Consider the following 15,553-nt stretch of genomic DNA (forward strand, 5'->3'; position numbering starts at 1 on the left):
CTGAGAAGCTGTGGACTAAAAGAGCTCATAGAGGAGGTACAGGAGATAATTTGCTTAAAAGAAAGAGCCGCAAAGCAAAGGTCACTTCAAAGACTACACAGAAATGGGGAATGTTGGTCTGCTCCTCCCCTTTACACCATGGTGTTGCCATGTTAGTGTGCTCTGTCCTACTTGTGAAATTATTTCTCAACGCAGATTATCTTGGTACCGTTTTCCTCATTCTCTACACAATTTTCAGGACCAAACTGCCCTCAAAGCTCCAGGACTGAAACACAATATATTTTAGTTGTAACACACCCTTCTGCAAAATTAAATGTCTCGTTTTGTTTGTTTGTTTGTTTTTGCACAGATGTATTTATAATTCTTCATATATATCTCAGCTGGGTTTTCAAAGTTTTTTTTTAAATTGTGCTTATTCTTCTGGAAGTGACCAAGTACATCTTGCACTGGTTGCAACTGGATGACGAAAGAAAGAGTGAAAGGAGAGCTTCACTGTCCTGTAGCAGCCAATAACGAAGCAACCACATACGTTGTGAAGAAAAAGCTTTGTCAAACAATGAAGAAACCAAAGCCATATTGCCCTTCCTGTTTCTGAGGCATCATCAGTTTGGACATCTCTTCAAAGCCAATTTTCTATTTCTGGGCCATTCACAGTATTTCAGTTCCCACTTGGCACAGCACAACACATCTCAAGGTGGGTCTCCGTTTGCTCCTGCAACTGAGAGGGATGTAAACATTTTGTATGAAAACAAGGCTGTTTGTTTCTCAAGGATGTCTTTTGCAGTTTCATTTTCTGTCCATTATTTTCCAAGAATGCGAGTTGATAAATGCATTGCAACCATCAGGAACGTGTGAGTTTAAGTAAAAATTGTGCTGGAGGAAGATTGAAACCTAGTAGTATGTCCAAAGCCATTCTGCTTTTGTAAATCCTGCTTCTGCCAAAATGAAGGAGTCTAAAGAAGACACTACAGACTTTTACTTCTCTAGGACTACAGCAATGCTGGCCCTCATTGGCTATGCTCTTGAGCATTGGCCTGTGGTGGCATTATAAAAACAGAAAGGAAAAGAGATCTTTGCTTGCTTGCTGCTTACCGATTCTGCAGACTTATTTTTCTCAAAGTATATGTATTGTAACACTTTCAAAATGAAATCAGCATCTAATCCATCCATGAGTAATTTAACTTGTAGGAAATAGAGAACAAAAAGAGTGCTTTTAGATAAATCCTAATTAATTGTACATGCAAATGTCTTGGATGGATGTGGTCATGCAATTCAATTAGATGACTAATTATGTTGGAATTATAATACCATATTTAAATAGATAAACACACATAAAAGTGCCTGCCCAGGAGTTTGCATGCTGGAGTCTGGGAATAGAATCATTTATTGGCTCTTTAGTGCCACCTGTTGAAAACTGAAAACGCATGCAAATGAAACTGCGCCCCAATTAGACGTCCATTTAGAAGGGCAATGTCCATTTGCTTGGCAGGTGTGAAACAGTCATAATCTTCATAAATTTAACAGCTGGGATGGAAGTATTTGAAACATGGTTGTCACCCTACAAAGGAAATTGTAACATACCATTTGGGATGCTGGGAAGCAGGAGCCAAGCTCTTGGGACACGTGGCATGTTCATAATATCACATCTGCTCAGAAAATGAGCTGGTTTCCATTCTTACCAGTCAGCTGTCACAGGGCATATATCAAAACAGGCATCCTGATTACAGAAGACTCCTCTTCCATGAGCAATTCCATTGTAGTACCTCTCTGCTAATTAAGAGCAAGATTACTACTGCCTTACTTATGCAGAGTTTTGCTGGAACCAGACTGACCACTTGTAGGATACTGTGCTGTGCAACTCAAGGAGGGGAAAGTACCTGCTGTGTGTGTGGGAAACAAGGAATGAATTCAATACAAGCAGGTCTGGTAGTATATTGTGCCCAGCTGTGACAACATGGTAGCCAAGTTTCTGACCTCATCTCTGAGGTCAAAACAGCAGGTCAGAGTAAAAAGTGTCTTAGAAGTTCAGTTTTCAGAAATAGTATTTCTTGCCTCCTTTACTATTTTACTCTTCAAAGAGACTCCCTTTTAGACTACTTTTCTCCTTTGGTTTTAGTTTGTGATCAAGTCAATCAAAAATGCAAAATATGGTCAGATCTCAGGCTGGGGCTCTGTGCTTCATCACAGATCAAATGTGACATGGTTTTCCAAAGACCGAATAATGTAAAATTTCTTATTAAAGAAATCAAATCTATTTCTTGTGCAAAACCACTAATTTCATCCCATTACCTACAATGTGAAGACACTCCGCTAATTAAAATAGAACAAGAGGCTTGACAACAGTATGCAATGTAGAGGTAAATCATGTGGCTGCTTCATAGACAGTCCTTTGTAAAATGTGGCATCATCGTTCAGTCAAGTGGCACTTCAGGTGAAAAAGGAACATCCTGGTAAAGCAGGATAAACCATGATGGAGATTTTAGAGTTTGTTGGGGCCTACAGGATGGTGCAGGGAAGCTAGGACAATTTAGGCATGATCCATGTTCCTTAGTTTCTCTCCAGCTCTGGAGGAACCTCAGTCAAGGAAAGACAGTGAGGGTTTAAGGGCACCAAGTTTTCCTTTCATTGTGGACTTCAAGTAGAGTTCTATGGTGATAAAGCCAAAGCACCATCTCAGTCTTTTTGCCTTCTAACTCTGCTGTGTCTTAGAACATTATTGTTCATGCAAATCTAGATGTTGAAGGAACAGAACCTACTGCCAGAGCTGGGCACAGAAAAGTGATCCCATATTTTTCAGAGAATATGTTAGATTTTTCAAAATCTGGTCTCATTGTCTATAGAAACAAGCCTCTCCAACTATTAAAAGCCAGCAAGGAGATGCCCCACAGCTGCGCACCTACCTGCCCATGGTAGGGCCTGCATTCTTTCCCTTCGGATATGCGTGGGGTGAGTTGACATGGCTGGGCTGCTGAGGGACAACACTGAAATTCTGCCAATGCCAGGCTAAAACAGGATCTTCTCCATGGATCATCTTCGTTTCCCTGCCTTACCAAATTCCCACCCACTTTTGCTGCGTTTCTTTCAGCTTGCCTTCCCCACAACTTTAAGCTTAACATATTATTAAATCAAAGTATTACAATTGTCTACAGCATTTTTGACCTTTCTGGTTGACTTTCACTACCGCTGACAGATTAGGCTGCCCAGATGTTTGTCCAGGTGTCACTTTCACAAAATTGCCAAAATACAGGGTGTGTCCACCTATTTGGCTGGGCTTTCTAACATTTCTATGTAGGTATTTGAAAGGATAATAAGATACAGAAATCATTCCACCCAAATGAAAGTAAACGTTTGTCTGAAACATCAACTTTGAGATCATGAGCAACCTTAAGCACAATATTTTTGGCACAAAATACTTCCTGTTTCAATTTTAATCCTTTTTAAACATTATTCATTTCCAGTTAAACACCTGTTTTAGCCTTACAGAAGCTGATTCTATAGAATTATATTCAATACCTATTATTCTTCCAAGTGGGAAAGAACTTCAGAGAGAAAAGTAGAATAGCTATTATGACAGTAGCACTTTATTATGGAGTAGCTTTTGGAAAAAAAGGTAAGTCGGTGGCTCTGACAGATAATTATGGACTCCTATTTCACAGCAGAATATCGTAAAAAAATTAAAATATGCAAAATGTCTTTCACATTTCAAATAAATGTCAGCTACCTTTTCCTCAGCTAATTGACCTACCAATTTAATGAAGCAGAGTTATTTTAAATGTAAAATATGCACTCTTTGGGTTTCTTGCAATGTTTATGTTAAAAATATTGTAAATACTGCTTTCATGCATTATTTGTCTCTTGAGGAGAAGTGTTTGGAAATGATTCAATGCACTTAATCTTGTTTGCCTTTGTCATGCAAAATGAGAAAAGATTTCACAGTAAAAAGCTCAACTATACCAATATTCTACTTCTCTACCAATATAGCTTGAAAATACTCATGATTTCAGGATTTAGCATAAAGATACGCACACAAAAGGTGCTTTGTGATTACTTGTAGTGCATTTACATTATGCCATCCACCTTTACTCATGAGTAAAGTCAGTTGGAAAACTTTTGTTGTTGGATGGATCTAAGCACTCCAAGGTGAGTAGCTTGAGCCAGTTAGAAAAGGTGCAATATGCAGAAATTGAGGGATTCCCCTCTTTCAATCTACTACTACTTTTTAGAGCATGCTACTTTTAAGGAGTTTCAAGTTGGATACCCAAAATCAATACTCACTTTTGAAATTGGAGGTCTTAGGCTCATCTCCAAAGAGTGAAAGACCAGACAGCAACTGGCTATATTGTGCTGTCTCAATTTCTGGGCTCCCATAGAAGAAAACCTCAAGCTGCTTTTGTAGCCTCACAAAATGTAGATATTTATTTTTGCTAAAATGAATCCCCTTGCATGATATGTCCTATCTATGTACTTCCTGGAGACTTCTCTTGAAGAAACATAAAATAACTTATTTCAGATCTTCATCCCTATCTTAAGGGAGGTATCACCTTTCACTGTATTTTACCAATACGTCCAAGATATAGAGGGTTGTGTCAAACAAGACAAGATGACATCTCCTCAGCATTGCCCTTGGCATTTTCATTCATATTCACTTGGGGGTTTGTCAGCCGGTGCAATGTAGGGAACAGAAGAATGATAACTGTAATGGCATAAAGCAAAGTAGCATGCCAAAACCCCAGGAGCTCTGCCAGACTCAGAGATAAGTTGTTCCACCAAAGAACTAAAATGGAAAAACTATCATCTTTCTCTCTTTTCTCCAAACACAGCAGTTATTAAGAGGACTTACTCTGAGCCTGTCTCTGCTGCAGTAGCCTGGTAGGAATGGCTGTCATCTCTAGCAAAAGGCTTTGTGGGAGAGACAAAGAATTGGAGGGTGGCCAGTGAACAGTGCTTTGTAGCACCAATTCCTAGTCATTCTCTGATTTCCTACCTTCCTATTTTTTTATTCCTGAAGGATATATCTTGGGAGCAGTAACTCAGAAGATCACTTTGGATGTCAGCTAAAGAGGTTTTTTATTGCACACTGAGGATGTGATCCCCGTCTGCTATTCCATGTGACAGCAGTCCTGCTACATGATGGCAACCTATTTCACTTCTCAACAGTGGGATTTCACTGATTTCAGTTAAAGAAAATGTCATTATTAAATTGCATCTGCATATACTATGCACTAAAGCTACCTCACATGTACCTGTGAAAAGTCTGGGAAAAAAATTGAGCTACTGAGTACAGGAGTTCAGAGTAAGCAGGTGAATTTATTCATATTTCGTTTTGCAGGTAGTAGGTTTACCCAATGCTAACTTGGACCACATCTACAAATGATGATGATAAAAAACACTCCTATGTTTCAGTTGATACACATCAGAGAACTCTACTACCAAACCAAAAACCACACTCAAACATGTTCCTGGGAGAAAAGTAGGCTAAAGATATTGTCTCTTTTCTTCCAGACAGGGCCTGTTCATTGTGGCTGGTAAAGATGATTATCTCAGATTCAAAACCAGTAGGAATAACCTTTTCAGCTGCCTGAAAGACAATGACTGTTCTTAAAAATATAGTAGCTATTGCCTATGCATAGCTAATCTGTTCAGAGGAGATATTCTTTTCTGTTTTTTTTTTTTCTGGTGTAAGAAGTAACTTTATTAGAACAATGAAGTGTAATGGCCAAGGAACAGGTTTATTTAAGAGTCATAACTGTAATCACAGTTGGACAATGATATGCAGAGTGCTCACCTGGACCGGTGCTGATAAAATTATCCTTTTTTGAATATAGAGAATAATGTCACTATGCCAAATAAAGACTGCGAGTCTTCTCTTTATCACTGGGATCCACTTTCCTACCACAGACTTTTCTTCCTGATTAGCTCCTCTCTCAAATATCTTTGTGCCAAATCCTTTTCACTGTAGGTGGTAGAAACTGGCTGATGTCTTTCTGATCTGCCTCCAGTCCTGTGGCAAGCTGCTAGGACAGCCCATTGATACAGAAGACCCTGTTCAAAAAGCATTTTCTAAAATACCTGATGTAAGTCTCTGCCTTCTTCTGAAGCAGCCAATCCACTGACTTGCGTGAACAACAGGGACAGCAATGAAATACCAGGATTTCAACAACAAATTCCTTGGAGCAATTGCTCTAGATCACATTACTGACCCTACATTCATCAAAATAAGCAATTGTTTGTGTTAATACATGTGTTTTGGGGTTCACATACAAAGGAGTTTCCCTTCTAAACAAGATGGATTGGATTCCTGACAACAGCCCGGGTGAGGAGCACTGCAGGGATGATGACCTGAGATGAGCAGCAGCAACAACGCAAACCTGATCCTGCATTCACAGGACTTTCACAGCATCAGGGCAATTTCGGCTGCTGATAGAATTAGGTGCAACCATGACTCTGTGGTTATCTTCACCATGAACCATGAAAGATTTAGAATAATCTCTCTCTCCACACCTACCCGTTCTCTGCTCACACATTTTTCTTACTCTATGCGTTTGCAAGGTGACTGGTTGAAACCTTACTTCTGCTCAGTGCGGAAGATCGTTCCAGACTGATGATACAGCTTGCATACTCGGGGTGTTGCCTGGGGGGCCCAAATCCAAGTAGGGTCTTTGCCAGACACTGCGCAAATACACAGCTAGAAAAAGTCTTGTAAATGTACTTTACCTGAGGCCAAAAAAAAAAAAAAAAGAGACAGAGCAGAAGTGAACATAGATCCCCAGAGTAGTGCCTTGAACACTTAGCCTTGGATCATGATTTTGCCGTGGACGTTTACTTTGCTGCTTACAGACTTGCAAGATGAAGACCTTGGATTTCTTTGGTCATGACTCAGTTTGGAAGTGGCCACCATAAAATATTTCCTCCCAAATGAGTTAGATCCTCAAGACATAGTGAAAGGTCTTGAAATTGTATCAGCATTGCCAAGCTAACCATCTTCCCAAAAGCCAGCTGTGGATTTTATACAGTCAGAACCACTAGACCATTACTGCCTACTATACATGTGAAAATGCAAATGGTACTTTCTCATTATTCCTTCTGGACCTCATGCCAGGCTCATCAATAGGACATTAAAACTCTAAGGGAACAGGACAGCAGCTTGGCTGCCCAGCGGTAGCTGATTTGCCCAAAAAGCATGAGTGTATTTGCCTCAAAAGAGTTAACGGCATGACTTGCTACAGCTTTTTCATAGAAAGCTAATCTTGCAAACTTGACTTGTCAATCCGAGATGTTGTTTTATCTGCAGTGGCGCAGAGTGGGTGGAGCAGAGAGCACAGCTGAAACGTGAACTCCGACAAACGCAGACAAGAAAGCGTTTGCAGCCGCTGTCTGTTTGGTGCAAAGTTTTGGTTCATTAGCCTTGAAATGTTTCATTAACAGAATGCTTTCGGTATGCTATAAACAAACTGTGAGTGCCCTTGCATGCAACAGCACTCTGTCAAAAAATGAACATGGTTTATTCCCTTTTGTAAAATATTTAGAAAGTGAATGACAAAGTTAAGCAATGCTCATATTTGTGTGATCTAAACAAAAGAGTAGCATTGTGGTAACAAGCACCTAAAAATACATTTGTTCATTTCTAGTTCTCACAGTGCTACAGTTTTGTTTGTGGCTCAGAAATACAGTTCTCCCTACCTTTTTTATTCTTTTTCCAAATGTTTTAAAAAAATAGGAAAAATACAAAAATACACACTGGTACATTTAAGTGTTCTTAAAATTATGTAAGGCCAAAACTTCTTTCTACATTTGATCAGAACTAGTTCATGCCCATCCCTGGTCTTGTACGTAAAGGTCAAACATTGCAGTTTTTATTCTGGCACAGCTTTCAGTGAAGACAGATATTTTTTGTGGTACATAAACACAAGCTCCAGCAAACCAAACTGAAGACAGATGGAGTTTTGCCAGAAAAAAAGGCTTTGTAAGGAGAGATTATTTTGGATCAAATAAACAGAAAGAAAAAAAAGATATAAACAAACAAACAAACAATACCTGATCTGAATCATAGCCCAGATTTTAAACTCAGTCTTCTCTGAGATTAGAGAAAATTTTGCTCCTTGTCTCAGTCTTTATGATATTTGCTCACATATTTTGACAACAAATTTTCCTGGTTCAGGGAAATGAAGAAGCCAAAAATTCTCTAATACAATGAAGCTCACTGTTCTCCTTGAAGTATTTGAACCCATGAAAAAAGGCAATTTTTTCTGATTCTCTTTAGTTGCAGACAGCGATTAAGTTAATAAAATTTAGCATACAAACAAGATCTCATAAAAGAGACTTCATAATATTTTGAAAATGTGTCCCTCTGTAGTGTGACTCTCCCTTTTTTAATGGTTTGAGTGAAATGACAGATCCTGAATAGATAATCCTGTGTATTAACCTTAAGAGGGGTCAGAGCAGAGGACATAAATCCAAGCAATTCCTAAATTACCTCGGATGACTCTTCTAGGCCTAGATCCTTTGCAGGACTTAAGTTTTTAGCTCCTTCTTCTGTGCAAAAGTTTGAAATAACATCAGCATTGCTAGGTGAGCTAACACAAGAAAGGTCTAATACAGGTTAAGTACAGCTGCTGAATTCATATCTATTTTGCACGGCCCAGGTTCAGCATCGTGCCTTCTGAGTACCTTCTAAAATCTCCACTGGTGTGCCCATTTCAGTGAGACCAACAGCAGCAATTGCCTTTCGGGATCTGTGACTATTTAGCAGCGTAGGTCTGTCTGTGACTCGGATGTACCTTTTCCCAGCTGGAAAAGTCTGCAGTACCGGGGGTCACAGCAGGTACCATGAGAAACGGAATACTCCTGTGAGCCTTCAGTTCAGTTGAATTTCCAATGATGTCAGCAATAATATTGGGTACAGAACCAGGTCTTTTGTTATGAACATTTTTTTTCAGGAATTAAATTGTATTTCATCTAATCAAACCATTTTTGCTAGGGGTAATTTCTGTTTCAGATAACTTCAGAAGACGACACAGGAACGGGATTGGGGAGGGAGGATAGACAGGGGGAATTTGGCCTTAAGACCTTTCTATATAAGTGACCGTATAACACTTTATTTGCATATCTAGCATTTAAAGGGTTACACATGTAATTATTTAACGTAACTCTGAATAAGCTGTTTGATTTTCTTTCATCATGAGCCAAACATTAGGCTTCGAAAGGAATTCCTTTAAACTTCAATAATATAAAGGCACATGGCAATGTGAAAGTTACAACTCCAGCTTAAATGAGTCAGACATAAAAGTATTTATGACTGATATTCTCTGAATATACCAACTTCAGACACTTTAAAGTCTAGTTCTGCTGTACAAGGATAGGTACAGAAATATCAGCCATCGCACATCTGCAGAACTCTTACTTTCAAGCAAAGCAGAGTCCAGTCCCTAAACTTTTTTTGACTGTTTCAAGAAAAAACCCCCAACATAACAAGCCACACCAGGCCGTCAGCACCTGAAGCAAGTAAAAGCAATTCCTTTATGAACTTCCCACCAGTTATTTGTTTTGTGAGGCTCATGAAGAAGAAGAATAAAAAAAGCTAGTAAAAAAACAGTGTGTCCCAGTGAAAAGCATTGCACATGAAAGAGAGAAAGAAATGAACTGAATGTTGTTTTTTCTTGATGAAATAGCAGATTGGATCTTAGGCTTTTTACAAACTCTAGCACAGGTGATCATCATTTGTTCTGTCAAAAGCATTTTCAATGACATGCCCAGAACAATGCGGCTGTGATTACAAGGATCAGCATGGATTGAAAGATACTCAGGGCATTTACCAAAGGGATATTTATAGCAGTGCTAAAGATGTTCGCCTTTTTAAACAGAGTCACAAACTCCAGGAACAGAAGATTTCAAATCAGGGTTGCTCCATTTGGTTTTGCATTTGCCATGCTAACGAGCACAGCCACGTCCTTTCACAAATGAAGGCTGAACACGCCAGTTGAAATGTTATTGTCATGAAGTAAAATCCAAATGCCGAAGAGGAAAATTGAGATAGTTTTCATTGTGAACTTTGATGTGAAGCATCACAGCTTTTGGAGGGCAGCCATACCTTTGATCTTGCAGAAATTGTGAGGAATCAACCACCTTGAATCCTGGTCGTTCAGCAGGTGATTTATAATGTTATAATATGACTTAAAGGACTTTTCCAAAAGTCATGTAACCTGCTAAGGGGAAAAAAAAAAAATGACAAAGATTTAACAGAAATTTAAGCAATTCTAGTAGCATGCAATGTAAAGTTCATAGTAGACAATTTTCTGGCAGAAACTCTGAGACATCCAAACTTCGAAATTAGTCTGCCTGACTTCTAACAACACTGGAATAGATAAATGCAGCCATTTGGGTGCCTCAGCCATGCAAACAGCCACGGGGCTAGCACTGTGCGATGCAAGAAGGAGGCAGAGCCTACGGGAAGGAGCACATCCTGATGGCAGACCAGCTCCCACAAAGCCTGTTTTCAGCGGGAGGGAGTGGAGAACAGCTGCAAGGCAAAGGCTGCCAACTTTAATTCTCTCCATTAGTGGATCATTATCAAACAAGGGGGTTAACGAGAGCAGGGATTGCCTTTACTGTAAAGGGCTGCCCCATGCACCCCAGGCCCCCTTCCCTGGGTAGGGAAGCCCTTCCTGGCAGCACCCCTCAGGAGCTGCTGCAAAACCTGGTGGCACCCACTGCCAGGCACGTGGGAAGGTCTCTTCAGGACAGACCCTCTGGTAGCTGCCAGAGACACTTCCCCAAGCAGCTTGTATGAGGGCAGAGAAAGGGTCTGGGGCTTGGCATCTCCTGCTGGCAGAGCCTGGTGCCCCGCGTCCCCCACGCTGCTGCTGACCACAGCTGAACGCAGCTCCACAGCAGGGCTGCTCCCACGCACCCTCAACCAGCACGTCTTTCAAATGCTCTTCTTATAACTTGTCACGGCCTTTCCAAATAGCTGCATTGGTTTTATGTTAAATGAAATGTTCCTGAAGCACATTTTACTATTTTCCCTGAGAAGGCCATAATATGGGTGACCATAACACCAGAAAATACCAAGCAAAGTAGATTTTATGTGCTACCTGTCACTTAAGGTTAGAGATCTTTTGCCTCTTTCAGTGATTCCTCCTATACCTGAAGTGAGCAGAAGCTTTAGATTTGAGATATCTTGCTTTAAAGACGCTCAATGAGATGAATTTCTCAATAGCATTTCTACATCAATGTGAGCAAGGACGGAGCTGGGTAAGTAACTGTGTTTTCAGTTGTGCGGCCGAACTAGGAACATAAAAACAAACACTGTGACATTAATCTAGAAGAGAGGAGGGAAAGAGAGGAGGGACTCTGCTGTTATAGTTTTCTTGAGCAATTATTTTAAATTCTTACTTCAGAGCATAGGTAGTACCCATAAGGAATTTTATTCAATGCAGAACTGAAATATGCTTTTGAAATTTTTTTTCAGCCAAAATTATTCACTTTGTTTAACCCAAATCCATCAATAATTTCAGACAATCCCAAACTGTATTTTGAAGATACAAAATATTCAGACAAAAAATTAACTAGCTCTAGTTTGAACATCAGCTCCTTAAAAGCATATGTGTCATGGATTATACTGTCTTTTCATAGCTTTAACTTATTTGAACGCCAGAACCTGAATTTCCTCATGATGATTATTTGTTTCTTGTACTTTCAGACTTGTTAAGTTTCTTGAGAGTCTGGATCTACCTTCCCAGATAACTCTGCTAGCTTAGGTTTCAAATTTTTAGAATGGTCTATTTGGGTTAAATTACAACCCATAGCCCACACCAAATGGGTTTTGATGCCATGGCTTTTTTCCTTTTTATTTTTGGAGATTTGTAGGATACAGATAAAATTTAGCGACACAAAATTTCTCAATGCTTTGAGATTCTCCTGCCATAACTCTTCCTGCTAAAATACATGCTAGGCATGTCTTAAGAGAAATCATATACAAGAACATGACTTGATCAGCATCCCAGTGAGATGCAGGATATTTTTCAGCTAGGGAGTTAATGGATGATGATACTATATTTGGCCAGCAAAAATAATGACACACTTTCCCCTGGTCTACAAGAACTACTCCCACATTGATTTTAACTTAATATCTCCCTCATTAGGAACCTGCACAGAAGTTTGGCAGAAATACCCAAGACACTTATTGGATCATTCTCTGGTAATAATAGATATTGCTTTTTTTTTCTGAGAATGTACAGGCTAATCATAAAAAGGATAGGCTTGAAACAAAAGCTTTTTACAAAATACAGATTTTTATCAACTCCATCACTGTTGAGGTTAAATATTTTATGGAGCTAAATAAAACTCGGACTTCTCCACTTTCACATTGCAGGATGCAGTAAAAGCTTAAGAGCCCGATTCGCCCTGCTGCTGAACGACATCCATTACACATCAAATGCCCTTCACTTCACAGTGGACTCTGGCTCTGATACGATCAGGCTCCCAAAGCTCAGGTAACTTGATATACAATTTCAAAATTAAAAAGTCCATGCCAATAGCTGGGAGTGGCTTTTCTCAGGACCTGCTGTGGTTGAAGAAATGGATCCACACGCTCACCGCCCAAAATGCCATAAAGCACTCCTGCTTTTCCTTAAAATGAAGCAAGCACTTTAATACATTTCTACTTAACAAAGCATCTGCTTTAATTCCATTGAACTCTACAGGATGTAAGTACTGGCTTAAGTGCTAAACTTGAGCCTTGGACATGTCAGGCCAAATAAGCGCTGGCACCCGAGTGCTGTCAGCCCTTCTGATGGGATAATGAAGGTATCATCGGGCTCATTCCACAGCCGGGAGACCAGGAGGACACTCAACCGATTGCTCTGGTAGCTAAGAATGCGACCAAATTATTTAATGGTGACACAATTGAGACTAATAACTTCACTAATAACTCATTGCCTGATTGTTTTTTTTAAGTGCACTCGTGAAAATTAAAGCTCTGGGTCTGGGGCATGAAACCATTATCTATACAACAGCTCACAGAGAGGGTTATCTAATAACATGAGAAATCTATTAGACTTGGTGGAAGCAAGAACTGAAGGAAATAAATCATGCAATAATGGTAAATCAGATCTCTAATTATGGCCCCACACAGGAGGCCAGAGGAGAAATACGTCCCTAGGACCACTACGTGGTATTTGTCGTCCTCTCTCTCCTGTTAGAAGCATTCAATCATATCCTCCTGCCTAAATTCCATCAATCCCACAGTAATTTCTGAACAAAACTGGCATGCTTGGGAAGGAGATGACTAGCAATCACCAGTATAAGTTATGTCTTCTAAACTGCTCACAGACAAAGATACTCCTACCTTTTTCTCTGCTATTGGTGCTGGAAATCCTTGCATTAAAAGCCTGTGGGGTCAGAGGAGCTTCAAGCCTGTGCAACTTCTTTGTAACTGGCCAACTCTGCCTGCAATGGGGACAAGCCCACTGCTAGTGTCTGTTCCTCACACTCTTTGGTTACATCTGCAGGTCCCTTCTCTGCTGCCCTGGGGAATCTGAGCAGTGGCCCAGGCTGAGACCCAAAAGACAGCAGCAAGCGGGAGCAGATCCATGAGAAGCTAAAGCACATTTCCCCTCCTTTCAGTTCAGAGACCATGAAGAAAACAGCACGCGGCAGTGGGACCAAGAGCACAGTATTTTCTCTCTCCACTGTTCTGATGCAAGACCTCTGGCAAAGCCACTCCTTTCTCTGTTTCAGCTTTGAGGGTTTTGCCAGGTTTAGCATGCGTGGATTCATCTGAGAGGGAAGGACTTCAGTGTTGTTTAGCACCTTCATTTGGACATAGGGTGCAGCACTAGCCCCTGAGTGGCCAAGCCCACCACCCCTCCTTCCTACCCCATACCAGAGGCTGCATCACGTGTCCACAGCCACATGTGGAGGTGTGTGATCTCCTCGGCCCAGAGCTCTATGGGTGGTGTCTGGTCTCTGAAGCAATCCCCAGGGCAGCTGGGTGCATCTGCCTGGTGTACCGAGCTGTGCTAAAGCAAACACACCATCAGGAGAAAACCAGTGCAGTGCAGAGCACCAACAGCAATGTGTAGGCAAGGTATTAAGGGCCAGATTCATGTCACCTAACTTCAGTGTCTAGAAGGTAGTCAACACAACTTTGTCTGTAGTCCTACTTCCAGATGGAAATAATTTAATCTATTTTGGACCTTTATGTCAGGATGCCTTCATTCTCCCTGTGAAGGTGCTTGTCCTTTGTTGACTGAGGAGAGGTGCTGTGCTTGGCTCTCCCACACCTACTGCATAGCTTGAGGACACATCCCTCTCCCAGGTTTCTGACCTCAGTAGCGTATACTGGATCGTCAGTGAGAGACATGTCTATGAAGACTACAAATCAGAATTTGATACTATCTAGCTATCATGAGCACCACTCACCAGCAGTGCATGCTTTTTCCAGGACCTACACAGTCCCACAGTAACTTTTTATTATTTTGTTGGGACTGAGGACGCTGCGTACTTGGGAATTGTCCTGGATGGAGAGACTTCCCATCAACTGGATGTGCTAAAAAATGAACCTGACTCAGTAGAAATGCAGCACAAAAAACATTGAAAGCATCTAAATAAAAGTAAATAAACCACAGAGTGGCATAAATAATAGTGCTGAAAACACCATCAGACTTAATTTTAGCTCAAAAAAACCTTTGAAGACCCAGTTTATCAGGAAGCCGCAATTCCCTTTGCTTTATTTTAACCACTTTTGCATGTGCAACTGCTTTCTTAGACACTCACTTTGGTCCAAATCCTGTTCTAATTTCTTTCCACAGTAATCACCACTTCTCCCTGACAGGAGGCATCTCTGCAGTGTTGTGGTTTTCCATTTAGAGGTCAGTTCAGAGGTCTGTGCGTTTGTAGAGCTCTTCTCAGATGGCTTCCTCCACCTTGGAGAAAGGAGAAGCGCGGACTCAGTGGGTGCACCGCAGAGAGGAAGGACCGTTCCCCTTCCTTGCCTTCATGTAGAAAACAGAGTTCATAAAGGTTGTCTTAAGCTGAATCTGTATTGCTAAAGAAATGTTGCAATTCATGCTAAATAAAACAGGCCTAAGACCAAATGACACAACTTGGTGAAATCCATGTTGCACAGCACTTGGTCTTGCATTTCTTCTGGACTGTATGGTGCTGCCAATGGGGGCCTTAAGACATCGTGATCATCCTTTGTGTGTGGAGAAGTTCCATGTTTTTGAAATTATGCGAGGGCTGCGTTGCTGCCCATCAGGGTGGTGTTTTCATAGCATGAAGCCTTTGGAAAGAATTGTTTGCAGCAGGCAATGGCATGTGAGTATGCACTTAAGGGTACAAACCCTTCTGGGATAGTGCTGGAGTACTGTGTATAAGGCAGAGTGAGCCAGAAAGTTTGCAGTCTCACTTGTACTGCCTCCTGGGAACGGCCACGGGCACATGCCATCCCCTGATGGGGGCTAGGAAATGTCTAGTGGGGTGCCAATGTGCAACGAAACGGCACAGATGATGGGGAACTGCTAGTCTAGTCTGAGCCTGAGTCCCAGCCCTG

Source organism: Grus americana, chromosome 2 (genome assembly GCF_028858705.1).
Source record: "Grus americana isolate bGruAme1 chromosome 2, bGruAme1.mat, whole genome shotgun sequence".
Classification (NCBI taxonomy): domain Eukaryota; kingdom Metazoa; phylum Chordata; class Aves; order Gruiformes; family Gruidae; genus Grus; species Grus americana.